Genomic DNA, 18,476 nt, shown 5'->3' on the forward strand with positions numbered 1-18,476 from the left:
ATGAGACTACATAGACCAAACTACATAGCCTTCTGTCACCTGGAATTGTAACAGCACTGCCAGCAGTTTTCCACCTGTGAAGATTTGTAGATGTAGGAGAGGACTTCTGCTTACAGGAACTCTCCATCAGAGCATTAATAGTAAAGGACCACCTCTCTCTCTCTCTCTCTCTCTCTCTCTCTCATCATCATCATCATCATCATCATCATCATCATCATCATCTATCCATCTATCTGTTTCAGCGTATTAGCTGTTAGGTACTCCTCCAGTTGTTACTGCTGTTATAATAAGGTTAAAATTGGCTGTATGTTTCTAAGCCATTTGTTGTGCTCTCTATGGACAGGAAAGCAATGGATACACATTTATATGAATAAAGTAACCAGGCCTATAGATATATACATTTTGTTTGACACTCAGCGTATTCACAGTTGTGGCCGCTGTCATCATATGCAAGTAGCTCTGAGTTGCAACCACAAATTTAACTTAATTGGATGCTTACTCCATTGCAACTCCGCTGTTGTCAATTCTACTTTAGGAATAAGGAGTACTAATGCAAATTAAATAACCTTAGAGTGGCAATATAAAGTTATGGAATAAAAAGGGATATTTAAAGCAGATTGCCACCAAGAATAGAATTAGATTTATGTTTTTCATAGGCACCTTAAGTAAGCAGTTAAGAGAATTGGGTTCTCACATTCTCTTATTGCAAATGTAATTCAGTTCTCTATTTTTAATTGCGGGGTGGTACTTTAAAGTATAAAACGAATGTGACATTCATTAACTGAATAGTATTTTAGTACTTCATAAAAAATGCACAACTTTCAAAAACATCTGTAAGTAAATCCCCTGCAAAAACTGAGGTGAACTCATTTAATCATAAAAAGAGATAGCATCTATCTTTCCCCTAGGAAAAATAAGAAAAGGTGATCCTCCCCTTAGTCATTCACTCACATACACAGAGGTAGACAGACAAACAGACCGACCAAAACTTCATTGTGGTCATTGACCAATAAGAGTACATTCTATGAAACAAACAAGACAAAATTATCCCCCTAGCATCAATAACTGTTAGGAGCCATTTGTGGGCGAAGCTTACACATAATGTCGCAGAACTTTGCTACTTTCAGGGAAATACCTTTATCTTGGTTGTTTAACAGGTAACGCAACGAAATGTACACATACCCTGCCTCCGTGTATTTAAAATGAAACATGCTAGAAGTATGAGTGTGTGTTTTTCAAAAACCTCCCTGCTTCTTCTTTTTAGTTGTAAATATACTGAGCACCTTATACCTCCGTGCCTGTGGTTCTCTCTGTTGGTGCCTGCCAGGATCCCCGACTCACTTGACTTTTATGTTTTAAAATATTCTTTTCATTAAAAACAAATGGGAAGCTTGCATGCTGCAAAGAAAAGCACCAGCCTTTAACATCGGGCATTAATAAAAATGGCTGAAGCCCAGTGCTCTGCTTGGAAAGATGCCCACTTATATTCAAGGGGGGAAAAAAACCCACAGAATGACAAGGAGCAGCGTGAAAGATACGGGATGGGAATATGCTTCTGCTTTGTGTTCACAACAAAGCAAAATGATCCTAAATCCTATTGTAACAATTGAGTCAAATCTATATACCAACCTCTTTTTATTGTGCATGCTGAGAAATGAGGACTTTGTGAGTGGCCATACCCACATTGGTACGTATTTTATAAATAGGCAAAGCTGCCTCCCCAAATAGTAGCCAGACTTTCAGAATATTCACAAGACCCTTGATTTGAAATACATCCACTGGTTCAAAAGGATTGCCTACCCCTGATGTAGGAACAGGTCATCTCCATGCGGCATCTACTATTACATATGACAGGACAAAAAAACGCTACGACTATCAAAGACTTACCATTTAAGGTACATCTATTCAGGCAATACACGTTGTCCATCTATCATAATGGCCAAATAGCATCATTCTGAAAAAAGAAACTTTCTAGCCTCAGTAAAGCATGGAGAGATTGCAACATCTGCCACTTAGAAAATATACCTATACTGTCAACAATAACTGCAATGGTCATGAAAATACATTGGAGATGCTTGTTCAGAGCTACTTTAGAGCACACCAAGAAAAGGCCACAAGTGGAAGAAAAAGTGAATAAAATAATTCTCCCCTCCCCTGAATGTTTCTTAATTAGGTCAATCCCTATTATACTAATGATAATACTTGATTGATTAGCCATTAGGCCATATCAGAATACAAAATATAAAATACAGTACAATAATAAGTCCATAAGTTCGAAAACAGAGTAAAAGACATAAGTAAAAGAAAATGCAAATCATATTTCTGTGTCACCCCTACCATTTACCCCAATCAGATCCACATATGCCGTTCTCAGTTGTACTGTTGGTTCAGATAAAGGGCTGTATTATATGTGATTTTTGGATTCTGACTGCGCATGAAATACGTTGTTTTAATATAAGGATCCCAACAGGCCATTCATCTAATGTGCAGTCCAAGATACAGATCTTTCTCTTTCTTATACAACTGACATTCAGATAATATATGTGTTATGTCTTCTATCTCTGGGGCTCCGCAAATACAAGCACGTTCATCATAAGGGACTTGGTTAAACCTTCCATATTACAATATTATAATATGACATGTATAGTATGTCATTTCATAATAATAATAAAAACAGGAGGATAAACACTGCCATTTTTGGAAAACTGAAATAATTGAAAATTGAAATTTATCTTTGGATAAAGGGCACAGACAGACATTGTATGCAAATGCTATCCATTAGGCCATATGCTGGTAGAAAAGTAGGCCAGCATAAAATTTGCTGCCTGATACTGAGCCCATGTGGCTAGCCACTGGTGCTGTCCTTACAGTTTTAAGGTGGGACAAGTTAAAATAAGCAATTGGTGGATTCTCCTGGCTTTGTCTCTCCCCCCACCCCCCACCAATCATGATCTCCTGGCAGGTAAACCACCAGCAATCTTTCTCCCTAATATGGGATGGAATAGAGTTGGCGAAGTGTAGCTGGGACGCCTGGAACATCATGTTCAGCCATCTACAAAGTTGCTTGACTAATGGGTTGTAGATGTTCCATGCTGGTAAATTGTCATTCGGCTATTTCTAAACACAGGTCTAGCATTCTTCTGAAAGAGCGCTAGATCTCTCTCTTTTTTTTTTTAAAGTATGGGTTTAGTGCTCTTCTAAAAGAGTTCTAAATACTTGTTGAAAAATAGTCCATTTGTGGGGTCATAGGCATGGAGGATGGGCGCAGGGAGAACTGCGGGAGGGGACTTTAAAAGTCTGGCAGGCAAAAACGCTTGTTGACAGAATCCGCTGCAAATCTGCAATGCATATGATGGTGACAAAACCAGCAACTCACAGCTGGTAGAAACAGATGATCTTTCTTGGTCTTAGTCAACCTTCAACCTTCTGTATTGCGCAGGATCAAGACTCTCTTGAGAACTCTTTCAAAAGTGTGGAAAAACAGCACACTTTTGTGTTTATAAAGAACCTGCAAAAAAGCTGAGAAGTACTTCAGAAAGCATTAAACAGGCATGACTGGCCATACCCACACTGATACATATTTTATGAATGGACAAAGCCCTCAATAGTAGTCATACTTTCAGACTGTGGAGTCCTTGGGGTTCTCTGAGCTTGGTTGGCTAGCTGGGTAACAAAACGTTTGCAATAAAACAACCAAGCTCAGAGAACCCCAAGGACTCCACAGTTCAACCTTGAGCTACACATATTCTCTTCTATTGATACTTTCAGATTACCCACAACACCCTCAGTTTGAAATGCCACTGTGGAAACCTGGTGTCTCCAGCCAAAGTCAAATTGCCCACAGAGGGAAGCTCCTAACAACTAGAGAGGAGATGGCATGCCTGTAGTATCTTAAACTGGCCAATAAGACCTGGCATATTTCACCCATGACTGTGTTAGCAACCACATTTTTAATGAAGCATGAGAGTTCATAGCTACAGGAAAGTTTTGTTGGGAGAAGAGGGAGTATACTATTTTAGGCAGCTAAAGATGTCATTGAACTAACTTATGGACTGAGAAGGAGACAAAGGCAACATCATGAGGAGGTGATTTATATGTACCAGGGCACACTTCTGCTCTGGTTAGAGGGATATGAGCATGAGCCCAAAGGCTGCTGTTTATCTGAAACTTGGAAGATGTTCTCTTCCAAAAGAGATTATTTGCCTTTTAAATTCCATATTTTTTTGCCAATAAATATATTGACATACTCTTCTTCTTCTTCTTCTTCTTCTTCTTCTTCTTCTTCTTCTTCTTCTTCTTCTTCTTCTTCTTCTTCTTCTTCTTCTTCTTCTTCTTCTTCTTCATCATCATGTTGAACAATTTGTATAAACTGTGGTCATTCTTAGTTGATTGCCAAAGATACACAGGTGGGGCATGGAGATTAGATTTTCCAAATGAAATGAAATCAAATTGAGTTGTGTGCTTGTTTTTGAATATTGGCATCAGCTGTATCTCATTGACATTTTCCACTCTTATAAAAATCTTGATAGTAGAATAAAATCACCGTATTTCACCATTTGTAAGAATGACCCGCTGGATAGGTGATGATTTTACCCAATGCGTAAGTGTGAAAAATGGATTAATTTTCTCTTCATACCCAGCATTTCCTTGAGCCCTATGGTTAAGAGAGGGTGACTGGCCCAAACTCAAGTGCAGTGAACCTGGATGTCCCTGCTAAACATATTATATGTCATGTTATAGTGTCATATGAATACTATACTATACATTGTTATATTATTCATGGTAACATGAATACCACGCTCACAGTAATTTACATGCAGGAATCCACGCATTCACAAATGCACGCACACATATTCCCTGTAAAGGAAACCCATCCCCTTTACTGTAGCAATACTAGTAAATAACAACAATTACTACTATTACAATAACAACAGATGGATACAGGATGTATCCTGGGTTGGTAGCAAAGCTGCTAAATAAAATCTTGGCAAATCTAGAATTTGACTTCAGTCCATTTTTTCACACAGAAATATTGGCTGCACCTAATTCTCAAAAATATATATTGCAACATATTTTCTTGAGGATTTCACACAGAACTTCTGTATTTCATTGCCCATTGGTTTAGCATCAGCCAATAATCAGAAATCAGATAGCCTTTATTATTTATCTAAATCCAGAATAGATGCTTGTATAATAGTATATAATGCAAATGAAATAGTGTTTCGTGTCATGTTTGGATATTATAAGGGGAAAAAAACCCTAATAAGAACATTTGCCATATATGTGCAACTACATAAAAGTGAACCCAACGTTTATCCATGTAAATAAACACTGTCATTATAATTCAGTTTTACTTTAGCATGAAATGGATCTACATAAATTGATCACTGCATGTGGACTTGGATTTAACATGATTTATTGTATTTTCTCCTGAAAGCTATTAAATAAATAAAGGAGAGGACATATTTGCCCAGATCATGCCGTTCTTCTGAAAGCAGATGGAATTTGGTTGATATAAGTTATTGATCCTGTGATATTGTGATGCACATATAGAAGGAATTACTTTGTAAAACTGATGCTCTTTGGTGTGCAGTCACCTAAATATGTAAAGTGTTATAAAAACACAATGACAATTATGTATATCTGACATAGATACTCATTATCAATGGGCCAGATTTTCTGACTTAATTTGGATTCCCCCTTTTTGGTGTGTAACACACATTCTTTTGAGTATTCAGTCATATTTTATATGCGGTTGGCTAGTAGACTCTTCTGGGGCTTCTATTATACTCTCACTATTCTTGGCACATACTGAGCTTCAGTTGAGCACTGTGACGAAGTGCAGAGTTTATGCTTACTGAGATATAGGAAACCTTGTTGAAGAAGAGAATTGACCCCGTACAGAAGAGTAACAATTTTCTCCAGTGGTTCTTCAGGAAGGTCACTTACCTAACAAGGGTAAGGTCGCTATAGAAAAGTCTTGCTTCATGCTAAGAGTGCAGTCTTTGTGTGCTCGGTTAGGGCCTCCAATACACCGACAGACTGCATTGTGCTTAACAATGGCACCCCATGAGCCAGTAGCTTTCTGCCTGTTGTGAAAAGATAGTCCTTTTAGAAGTTCACTAAATGAGGCCAATGTACTTACTTTCACTGGAGTAAATCTGTGCAAGTGTCAGGAAGTAAAACTTACTGAAAATATTAACTTAGTATAAGCTGTGTGCCTTACTTAGGTGGTGAAATATTAGGACATTGTTATGCACAACTTTATTTAATATTCATATATAAAGTATTCATGAATTGGTTTATAGCACAGCCTGATATTTCACATACCCTATACTTATTATTTATAGCCTTGTCAATACTAAATAAACTTTCAACAAAAGGGAATTACAGCTTTTTTTTTTTACATGAGTTTAATGCAAGTTTTCAGCCAAACCTATTTTATTATTTGCAATCAGATAAAATAACCAGCTTTGAAAATTAGCATACCTATGAGGCTTGTGTCAATTTTTACCTCTGTTATTTTCAAGCCAAAATATATGTTTTCATGCAGGCTGGAGGAAGCACCCCAAACTCATATATCTTAACTTTGTGGAGGTGTGGTGGGGGAGGGCGGGGAATTGGAGTGACAAAATGATTGTGTCACTTGTCAGACCAACTGTGCTTCCTTTTTTGAAAGAAGTGATTTACTGGAAAATAAGGTGAGGAGAAAGACAGTAAAACACAGGTATAATAGATATTGAGTAGGTGGTCTGTAGGCCATCTCTTGCCAAGTTGTAAACTGATGCCATATTTATATAATGCTGAGACAAGAGGACCAAGAAAAAAGAAAAGAAAACAAGGGACAGTGAAAATTTGAACAGTGTGAAAAGCAAGCGAGGAAACTTGTCAGGTTCTTAACAAATACATATACAGTTTAAGATGAATTTATCCTGTACAAGAGAATCAATATGAAAATTAGAAGCACTTGATCATGTTCAATACAAAGGTTTTTGAATGCCAGTGCTCCACTTGATTGAAGTCAGGCTCTCTGATCTGGTTACAAGCCCTTAGCAGTGGTCCCAAATCTGGGAGAATTACTCAAGAGTTCTGCTATTCAGGGCCCAAGAAGGGGCAACTGCAGTATTGAGAACTGCAATATTTATATACTCTGTTTTTGTTACATAAATAATGGCCATCTGAGAGACACAGCAAAACTAGGATTATAGGAGGTGAGAGGTAAAATAAGACATCTGTAGCCTCCTGTAATCAATAAAGAAGGGCTCTTGAGTAAGGTCTTTCTACAAATCATTCCTAGGTGTGGATTAAAACCCTTCAGTTTTACAGAAATAGATATAGAATAAAATTAGATTTCCAGTTTCCAGCTTGAAACAGTCCAAACTCTTGGAGCAGTCATCTGGCCAAGCATTTTTTGGTCTTTGCTTGCTCTTCCTTTACTTCCTTTGTCACTGCTAGGAATCGCCCTGAGGGTTTCATAGGATTTGCTACTTTGACTTGGTTCTTTTTTTATTACAGTAGTTGATGACACTTTATTGGTAGTGTGTCAGTGTAAATGTTCATTCTGGTGTAGTGATGCACACAGGAACAAACATTTGAGGCTTGTAATATACTCACAAAATAACGGAAACACAGCCCTAAATCGCATACTATGTAAAATGGGTTTAGTGCAGTTGCTTTTCCTTTTCCTAAAATTGGTATGAGCTGGACATTCTGCGCATGGAAGAGAGTGTGTGTAAAGAGGATTAACACCCTGTTCCCCATACATGATGATAGTCCCATCAACAGGCCTTTAGGTGCTCACACTAAAAAATAAAAAAATAAAAATAAAAACAAGAAAGATGATTGCCTGAGACTCATTCTATGTTTTGTATAATTCCTTTCTGAAGGATCTCTGGAGACAGATCCAGAATTATATCATGCTGTAACTTATTCACAAATACAAGAAGGAAGGGTTAAGAATAAAGGGATGTGCCAAATAATAATTACTGTCAGGAAAAGCATATTAAAAAAACCCAAGATCTTTAAAAATTCTGATACAATGGATTGCATTAGGAAAAAGAGGAATATACTGGCAAGTTTCAGAGGAATGGCTTGGCAGAATCTAGGAATAAGTCACACTAACTGCAATATACAACCTTTTCAAAATAACTTTCAAGAGAAATAAACAGTTAAAGGGAAATAAAAACAGCTCTGAAATTTTATTTTAGCTTTTTTCTCCAAATGACTGTGATTGCCAGAACTCTCTTCAATCTCTAGCTGTATACTAGAGTCATCAGGAACAAAGTTATACTCCTCTCCTTTCTAAAGAAAGCTTGTTTTTCATTGGTCTGTTTGAAATGATACACTTCATATCGTAGCATCCATCCAAACCTCTAACATGGCTTGCAAGTTATTGGGAAAAGCTCCCTTTAGTTTATATAAAGCCTGTCTATCTCTAAAGTAGCCCACTTCATGGTTTTTGTCCAAAATAAGTGTGTACATATGTGCACTCTTGACCACACACATACATTCATATTTGCTTCAGTTGTGCTTGAGATGAAACCAAAGGTGTGATGTCCCTTTTTTTATATCCAAGTTGTGCTTTAGTGTGGCAGTCACCAAGTGATGAATATGCAAGTGTTATCAGGGCTGTATGCACCAACAAACCACATATTGTTTCTGTAGATGCCATATATTTGGCAGACTGTCAGGTTCAATATTCATAATAATCCATAACCCTGTGTTGTTAACAGCAGCACAAGAACTGAATTGAAGGCAATAAAAATGCTTATCAATATTGCCACGCAATGCTTAAACTGGCCAATAAGTGATCCAGCTATTAGTATGCAAATAATGAGGAAGGTGTGTGGACAGGTTTCAGTAACAACCAAGAAGCTGATGGACAAGAAGAGTTTGGGGAATTGTTTTTGACTCCTTAATTAATACAAATGCCAGTTCCAAAGGTAAGAGGAGAAGGTGTATCTTGAGACGGGATGTCGAAGCAATTACCATACTGTTGACTTCAACACAGTGGTCTGAAAGTTAAAGTTTCTCTTTTCAGCAGACACAAAACCACACCAATTATTTTGCTTGTGGCCCACATGGTGACATAGCTCTCTTCCATTTATATCCTTTGAATTTGAATTATAACAAAAATTAATTCATCTCTTAATTATTCATTTAGGAATTGCTTTATTGGATTCCCAGGAGTAGTATCTTAGGAATGTCTTTTCTTAATCAGATATTTAGAATGAAAGAAGAGTGAAGGTTTGGGTTCCTTTGTGAGACTACTGAGAATTTAGATTCAAATGGATGCGCAAGTAAGACAAACCTGTAATTTGTGCCATAACTTTCCCTACTAGCAAAAATAAGCTTCCAAACATGGGCTATTTTTTAAATATATTCTTGGCATCAATATCTTAAAATTCACAGTCTTTGAAAGTTAACATTGAAATAGCAATACTAAAAATATCAATCAAAAGCATGAAAAAATAATGTAGGCCTCCAACATGAATCTCAAATGCAAATGGAATAATTATGCTTCTTTACTTATCTTGAAAATAATACAGATAAAAAACCCAAAGGAAATCTGTCAGCCTTTGAAGTACCTAGTTTTGCCTTCAGTGAAGAAATAACTGGCACGTAGCATCTTCAATGTTCAAAAAAGCTTGTTTTATTCTGAATTAGCCACATTGAGATTTGAGTATGTGCTGGCCAAGCTGAAAGTTCACATTTGCTTATTTATTTGTTTATTAAGTCTTAATTGCTGTATGTTGAAAGAATTCCGGGCAGCATACCAAAGTGCAAATAAAAACTGTCCACCACTTAGAGAACTATACTTTCAAGCAGTTTTTCTTATAATGCGTTTATAAATGCAGGGATATCAGTTTTACCTGGTAGGCCAGGCCAAATCAGTTAGCAGGCCCACTGATTTCCAGCTCCAAAAAATGCACATTAAAGAACAGCAGCCAAGGTCAATTGAGAGATAACAGTATTTGGAGTACAACTTTCAGGAGAAAAAAAAAAGGAACTGCTCTCTTCTAAAGCGAACAGTAAGCTCCAAGAAGCTTTACTAGACCCAAGCAATTGTCTGCAACTCTGATGTTGTTCCCCTTTCGCATCATAAGTGATTTTGTAGACTAAGCACTTTCTCAATTCCCAGTAATTCATTAGTCTCTTTGTCCATCTCTAACCCTAGTGTTTCCTATTTGGAAAAAAAATGTATGTTATCAGATAGAAGAGGATTTCTTGTGCTGTTTTACTTGAACTGAGTTACCAGAATAGGTACTTAGTTTGAACCTCCTTTTGAGTGCATGTAGCAGCAATCGTGCCTACTAAAAATAAATCCCTGAATGCTTCATGTAACTGTGCATTCCAAGATTCTTAATGTAAAGTAAAGGGAAAAAAATGCTACAATAACACCCAGATTTTACAATATTCCTCTTATGTCTTAACTTGCTAATACAAGTTGGGACTGGTCCTGAATACTCATTATTTTTATTTTCCTTTTAGAGAACATCCATTCTTTTATCTCGATTTGGGGACTGAACAATTACACCTCTAAACTGGAGTATTCCAAAGAGGGCAAGGTGACCCAATATGAAAGTCACGAACTAATGGTGATGCTAGAAAAATATTAAGCATAAGAGCAACACGCATGAAGGGAACTCTTAAGCATAATAGGGAACTCTTCCTTTTTCTTCTCAAACAGGCATATTAGCATTAACTGTTCTGCTCTATTCTCAGTACAACAGATTCAGAGAAGATTCAGTCCAAGTACTGGATTTATGCCTGTGGGATGGACCTTCAGAATATGTAGAATGAAGTATCGTTGAAAGATTCCCAGCCAGCCTCATACAGAAATATGTATATCGGCTCATTTTAGAAGCTCATGTGCCAATCGGTATAATGCTGTCCTTTCTGATTACCCATATTTCAGTCCAAATAGGAAATTGAAAACTATTCTATTTTACCGCCTGAATAGTGAAATACACCTAGCTTCCTGAAACCAAATAATATTTTAAACATTTTTATTTGCCATTAAAGAATTGCATTAATTTTGAATATAAAACCAGTTGTGGTTAAGGATATAGTTCCATTTCCCAGTAAAAATATTGAGATTTTTTTTTTTTAAAGAAAATAGTTCTTTAAAGGTCACTGGTTTTATAACTTATTCTCGATCTCTTAAATAAAATGAATAATGATCAGATATCTCACAGGGTTCACGGAATGGAAGAATATACAAACGGTAATGTATTGCATCTGACATCCTTGTTTTTAAAAATATTTAATCTGGCAATCAAACTGCTGGAGCAGGACTATAGGCAGCTGTATAGTATTTTAACATGTTAAATAGATAAAGTCATGTTGAAAGAAACCAGATCAAGAGGACAAGATCATGACACTTTTTTGTGGGCTCAAAACATGGCTGCATGTGTAATTCTCATTTCCGCTAAAGCCAGCATGTTTGACCAACATAGTTCTGAACCCAGTTCTGAAAAAGATGTTCCTCCTCCCTCAAAGAGAAAATCATATAGTTGGCCAACAGCTTTATTTTCTGTTGGACCTCTCTAGGCAGAGCTAAGCTGGTCATTAAATCAGCTTAGAATTTTATAACATTAAGATAATTCAAGCTGCATGGCATACACAGATATGTGATAGTTCCAATGGTCTTGGTCATTTGCATCATTTGTATGAAGATGGCACAGGTAACCTCACCTGCCCTCCTTACAGGCATCCATGATGCCATATGATAATTCTCCTTAAGTCTTCACCAGCAGAATGCAATGAAGGGAATCAATATAGATTTCTGAAGTTATTAACATATGGAAGACAGGTGAGGAAAACCTCCTGTACTCAAATAAATGCACGTGTATAAAGTACCAGAAGATGTAGAAGATTTTTCAGGAACAGTGGGAAACCAGAGAATAAAAGAAAAACTGACTACTATTGAGTTGCGAAAGAAAGAGAAGTGAATGAAGCGGAAACGGTGTGCTTACCAGTTCCCACTGTTCGGGCCAGAGAGGTCACTGCAATGCAGTTCATTTCCTCTTCCACTCTGTAACTTCAGGACTTTGAAGAACGCTGTAGGGATATAATCAGTCTTCCATAGGCTGTGGGGAGAAACCAGAGAGAAGTTACTCATTCATCCTCCAATAATACACCCATCCTCACTTTTAATTTGTATTTCATTGTAATGATACAGACCATTATTTCTTTGAAATTACATTCACTACTCATAGTTATTTTTTTTTTTAAGTCATAAAACCATATTAGCTAACTATCTGCCAGGTCCTATATGCGACCTGCTTTCACATATAAAGTCTAGCATTTTTTAAATTTATCCTGCATTTCCTGATTGGGGAGGATTGCTCAGCTACCATTGGAATATTAATTTGTCAAAGAACAATTGAAAGACTCACCATTTGATAGTCAGACGTGCTCCCCTTTCATATTAAATAATACTGGGGCTTTTTTTCCCTTTCCCTGTCATCAGCTACTGCTATTCTGAATTTTGCATACGGCTATGTTTTCAGTGTGAACTCTGAACTGAAATGCTGGTTTTGAAACGATGCCATCCAGGGTTAGTGCTGCTGAGGTTTCAAGGCCACTTGGCTGCTCTGGAATACTAACCCCCTGACAACAAACTCAGAATGTTAATTGTGTAAACATGTCTTTTAATCGTGTGAGCAATGCCAATTAAATGATGGGGTATCTTCTGCAAAGGCCCTTCTGCTGAGTAAATCTTTTTGACAAACTAGAACAAAGGAATCTTAGATGCCTAGTTATGGCACATAAAGCTGGAATCTGGGGTCCTCACTTTCTGCTTTCTTTGACTGTAACGATTACTTCAGGTGAAATATTTCTTTTTGTGTTACCAAACCTCTCTTATCAGGAAAGTTAATTTTCAGTGAAAAACCGAGAGATCTACAGAGAGCTTCCTTTTTGCTTAAGCTCAGTAGTTTGGAAGGTAAATCAGGTGGCCTTTTTGTTATATTTGGACATAATTAAATGACATTTGCAGACGTTACTGTCTCTTCATTGGGTGCACATCCTGCTGCATTTCAAGCAGATTGATAAGGTCAAAAATTTCACTTTGCATGCAAGAAATTTGAAGTGGGGAAGTTCCAAAAACAATTAATCTTCACCTTTGCCCATATTTTGAATTGAAGATACCCCCCCCCCCCGCAATCTTCCTAATAGCTTCCCACAATCTTCTCTCCCTCCTAGTATTTAATGGGCAAATGAAAGTTAAATGTAGCTTTAACTGGAAACACAGTGTCTGTTTTTCACAAAGGACAAATCATACACAAAGTTCCCTAACAGACTCAATGTGGTTCACATCACTTGATCCTCTAAGATCTGCAGAATCAGTTGCAAGTATCCAGACTCAATCTGGGATTTGGTGGACCTCCATGTATTGACCCAGAACTAAGAGTCACAAGATATGACGAGGGGCCACCAACTTGAGCAACTTTAAAATAAGGTTTATGAAGGACAGGACTAGCACTGGCTGTTAGTTGTAGTCTCAGAACCAGTATTACTGTATTTGGTAATCATTTTGGGAGACTTTGTCCTTCTGGCCTCCTATAAGTTTCCACAAACAAGATATGTGGGGATCAGTTGCTGGACTACATAGGCCTTTGTTTTGACCCACTATATCTCCCTTTATTCTCAGGAGGAGAGGGTTCATACAGGAAGAAATTTCTGTCTGTGGCCTGGATAATGGAAGGGGGGTGACTTTACTGAGCCCTTCATATCTTGAAAGAGCCATTGTAAAATTTATAATTTAAATGAATCAGCAATCTTGTAGAATGGATATTATGTATTGCATACAGGATATAAAATAAAAGTAATATCCACTATGTATTTATAGATGGTTTTCTATCTTATTTAGAGATGGTTCTTTATTAAATATACATTACATTAGGGACATCTTATATCCCTTTATTATGGGTAAATACTTCTGTTAAGTATACAAGGTATATATTAAATGACACTTCATCAAATAACTAATGCCACAAAATCTTAACAATTATTTGATATCAAATCCTGAGATCTCCAGAATGGGAGGAGGGAAGTTGCTAATTTTTTAAAGTTCAATTCATATAGTTATTGATATGCAATTTTATTAGCTTGTGAAGACTTCTATATTGCTGAATTAATAGCATCACTTATGTTTTATTTTACATTTCTGGTTGTTATTAATAATTGAATGTATAGTCATTTGTCTAAGATCTCAAGATGATGTATATGATTCTTCCCCTTTTATCTTTATATCCTTGTACCTGACTAGCTCTTGGCAACTGGTGCCTAGGTGAACAATTAGATTGGCACCCCTGAACTATCATGGTATTTTTTTTTCCCCTTGAAATTTAGCAATGTATTAACTTGATGTCCTAGGAAACTGCCTAGTTTACCTATGTGGACAAGCTACCTCCACTTCTTAGAACACCATAACTAGATGAATCTGACAAAGATATTTACTGGGTCTCCTAGATCAGTCTGTGCATCATGGTGGTTCTTGAGAAAGAGCTGAGAATGTGATGTTTCATAAAAGTTAAAGAAATTAAAATATTAAAGGATCAGCAAATATTTGGTGTTCGAATTCATGGATGAATATTTTGAGAAGAATATATTGGGCAAAAAAATTTAGCTGTAAATTTAAGATTTAGTTTACACAGAGTTTTTACAAAAGAAGAAACTATATGCCATAGCATATGCCTGTCTATTCTAGAAGCCAGTATTAAATCTTAGCAAGATAAACAACAGCCTTTATTTGACTTTGCTGAGCATTGGACAAAGTCCAAAATCACTTTTTCCCCTATAACCAATACCATTATGCATAATTTAAAAAAAAATGTATGACAAGTGCAGTTTTAGGGAAGTTACTCCCAACAAGAGTAAAGGAGTGGCTTTCCAACAATATCCCTGTAGTAATTTTACCTTGCATAGGCTGCAATCTATTATCATTTCTCGGATTGTGGAAATATCTGAAAGGATCATTTTTAGAGCACAGAAATCATCTTTAAAACATTTTTAGTAGACTGGTGTTAATGCTTTACCATTCCACTGTAAGAATAAATCAAACTATGCTTATCTCATTAAAAAAAAAAGATTAAGGTGGTGATGGGTAAATCACTTTACACCCTGTTACTGTATATTTCTATTATTTGGAATATGAGGAGAGGAAAGAATAGCAAATCCAAAGAGGAATTTGCGCTTTTGATTGAATCATTTGTTTGTGTGTGCAAGTCTAGCTAAATGGCTCTTAAAACAGGAGGAGGGGGGATTGAGAGTTAGATTTTTGTTGTTGTTTAGTCGTTAAGTCGTGTCCGACTCTTCGTGACCCCATGAACCATATTGCGCCAGGCCTTCCTGTCCTTCACTGCCTCCCTGAGTTTGCTCAGTTTCATGCTCATTGCTTCAGTGATGCTATCTAACCATCTCATCCTCTGCCGTCCTCTTCTCCTTTTGCCTTCAATCTTTCCCAGCATCAGGGTCTTCTCCAAAGAGATCTCTCTTCGCATTAGGTGACCAAAATATCTGAGCTTGAGCTTCATTATCGATCCTTCCAATGATCAGTCAGGGTTGATTTCCTTTAAGATTGACTGGTTTGACCTCCTAGCAGTCCAGGGGACTCTCAAGAGTCTTCTCCAGCACCACAGTTCAAAGGCATCAATTCTTCGGTGCTCGGCCTTTATTATGGTCCAGCTCTCACAGCCATACATTACTACTGGAAAAACCATAGCTTTGACTATGCGGATCTTTGTCGGCAAGGTGACGTCTCTGCTTTTTAATATGCTATCTAGGTTTGCCATAGCTTTCCTCCCAAGGAGCAAGCGTCTTTTAATTTCATGGCTGCAGTCTCCGTCTGCGGTGATCTTGGAGCCCAAATAAATAAAGTCTGTTACTGCTTCCATTTCTACCCCTTCTATTTGCCAGGAATTGATGGGTCCAGATGCCATGATCTTAGTTTTTTTAATGTTGAGTTTCAAGCCAGCTTTTGCACTCTCCTCTTTCACCCTCATCAAGAGGCTCTTTAGTTCTTCTTCACTTTCTGCCATTAGGGTGGTATCGTCCGCATATCTGAGGTTGTTGATGATTCTCCCTGCAATCTTAATTCCGGCTTGTGATTCTTCCAGCCTGGCATTTCTCATGATGTACTCTGCATATAGGTTAAATAAGCAGGGTGACAGTATACAGCCTTGTCGTACACCTTTCCCTATTTTGAACCAATCGGTTGTTCCATGACCGGTTCTGACTGTTGCTTCTTGGCCCGCATACAGATTTCTCAGGAGACAGGTAAGGTGGTCTGGTACTCCCATCTCTTTAAGAATTTGCCACAGTTTGTTGTGATCCACACAATCAAAGGCTTTTGCATAGTCAATGAAGCAGAAGTAGATATTTTTCTGGAACTCTCGTGCTTTCTCCATGATCCAGCGAATGTTGGCGATTTGATCTCTAGTTCCTCTGCCTCTTCGAAACCCAGCTTGTACATCCGGTAGTTCTCGGTTCATGTATTGCTGAAGCCTAGCTTGTAGGATTTTGAGCATAACCTTGCTAGCATGTGAAATGAGTGCAATTGTGCGATAGTTTGAGCATTCTTTGGCGTTGCCCTTCTTTGGAATTGGAACATAAACTGACCTTTTCCAATCCTGTGGCCACTGTTGCGTTTTCCAAACTTGCTGGCATATTGAGTACAGCACTTTAACACCATCATCTTTTAGTATTTTAAATAACTCAGCTGGAATACTGTCATCTCCACTAGCTTTGTTGTTAGCAATGCTTCCTAAGGCCCACTTGACTTCACTCTCTAGGATGTCTGGCTCAAGGTCAGTGATCACACCAGTGTGGACATCAGGGACATTAAGATCTCTAGTTCCTCTGTGTATTCTTGCCACCTCTTCTTAATCTCTTCTGCTTCTGTTAGATCCCTGCCTTTTTTGTCCTTTATCATGCCCATCTTTGCACTAAACATTCCTTTCATATCTCCAATTTTCTTGTAGAGATCTCTAGTCTTCCCCATTCTATTGTTTTCCTCAATTTCTTTGCATTGTTCATTTAAGAAGGCCTTCTTATCTCTCCTTGCTATTCTCTGGAAATCTGCATTCAGTTGCTTATATCTTTCCCTTTCACCCTTGCTTTTTGCATTCCTTCTTTCCACAGCTATTTGTAAAGCCTCATCAGACAGCCATTTTGCTTTCTTGCATTTCTTTTTCTTTGGGATGGTTTTAGTTGCTGTCTCCTGTACAATGTTACAGACCTCCGTCCATAGTTCTTCAGGCACTCTGTCTACCAAATCTAATCCTCTAAATCTATTCATCACCTTCACTGTGTACTCACAAGGAATATGATCTAAGTCATACCTGAGTGGTCTAGTGGTTTTCCCTACATTCTTCAATTTAAGCCTAAATTTTGCAGTAAGAAGCTCATGATCTGAGCCACTGTCAGCTCCTGGTCTTGTTTTTGCTGTCTGTATAGAGCTTCTCCATCTTTGGCTGCAAAGTATATAATCAATCTGGTTTCAGTATTGACCATCTGGTGATGTCCATGTGTAGAGTCGTCTCTTGTGCTGTTGGAAAAGAGTGTTTGCTATGACTAGCTTGTTCTCTTGACAGAACTCTATTAGCCTTTGCCCTGCTTCATTTTGTACTCCAAGGCCAAACTTGCCTGTTATTCCGATTACTCCTTGACTTCCTACTTTAGCATTCCAATCCCCTATGATGAAAAGGACATCTTTTTTTGGTGCTAGTTCTAGAAGGTGTTGTAGGTCTTCATAGAAGCGGTCAACTTCAGCTTCTTCAGCATCAGTGGTTGGGGCATAGACTTGGATGACTGTGATATTGAATGGTTTGCCTTGGATACGCACTGAGATCATTCTGTCATTTTTGAGGTTGTACCCCATTACTGCCTTTCCCACTCTCTTATTGACTATGAGTGCAACTCCATTTCTTCTAAGGGTTTCTTGCCCACAGTAGTAGATATAATGGTCACCCGAATTAAATTCACCCATTCCCGTCCATTTCAGTTCGCTGATTCCCAAGATGTCGATGTTCAATCTTGTCATCTCATGTTTGACCACATCCAGCTTGCCTTGGTTCATAGATCTTACATTCCAGGTACCTATACAATATTGTTCTTTACAGCATCGGACCTTCTTTTCGCTTCAGAACTCTCTGTCATGACCTGTCCGTCTTGGGTGGCCCTGCATGGTATAGCTCATGGCTTCACTGAGTTACGCAAGCCCCTTCGCCACGATAAGGCAGTGATCCATGAAGGGGTTGAGAGTTAGATATGAAGTTTAAAAATCATAAATTGTCCTTTCTTCTTATATGGGAATCAATCAATCAATCAGCTTTATTGATTAGTCTTACAACCATATCAACCCAGAGGAGAAATATCAGCAAAAGCAAAACAAATACCTAATACACAAAATCCATGATAGGTTAAAATATATAATAATAAAATGAGATAGCACCAAGTTTAAAAATAGT

At 37.6% G+C, this 18,476-nt stretch overlaps 1 long non-coding RNA gene across 1 annotated transcript in view; it reads right to left on the bottom strand.

The window, feature by feature from the left end:
* The window catches only part of LOC112542058 (uncharacterized), a 34,786-nt gene extending 22,320 nt beyond the window's left edge, over positions 1 to 12,466 (bottom strand). Inside the window, exons 1-3 of the long non-coding RNA XR_003085941.2 lie at positions 12,402 to 12,466; positions 11,979 to 12,092; positions 5,950 to 6,089 (exon numbers count right to left, since the gene is read on the bottom strand). This is a non-coding gene — a long non-coding RNA (uncharacterized LOC112542058). The remainder of the gene's footprint in view (positions 1 to 5,949; positions 6,090 to 11,978; positions 12,093 to 12,401) is intronic.
* Positions 12,467 to 18,476: the final 6,010 nt, after the last annotated feature.

This window comes from Python bivittatus, unplaced genomic scaffold (assembly GCF_059951505.1).
Source record: "Python bivittatus isolate LINGU-HERP-01145 unplaced genomic scaffold, Pbiv_v1 ctg000060_np1212, whole genome shotgun sequence".
NCBI classification, from domain to species: Eukaryota; Metazoa; Chordata; class Lepidosauria; order Squamata; family Pythonidae; genus Python; species Python bivittatus.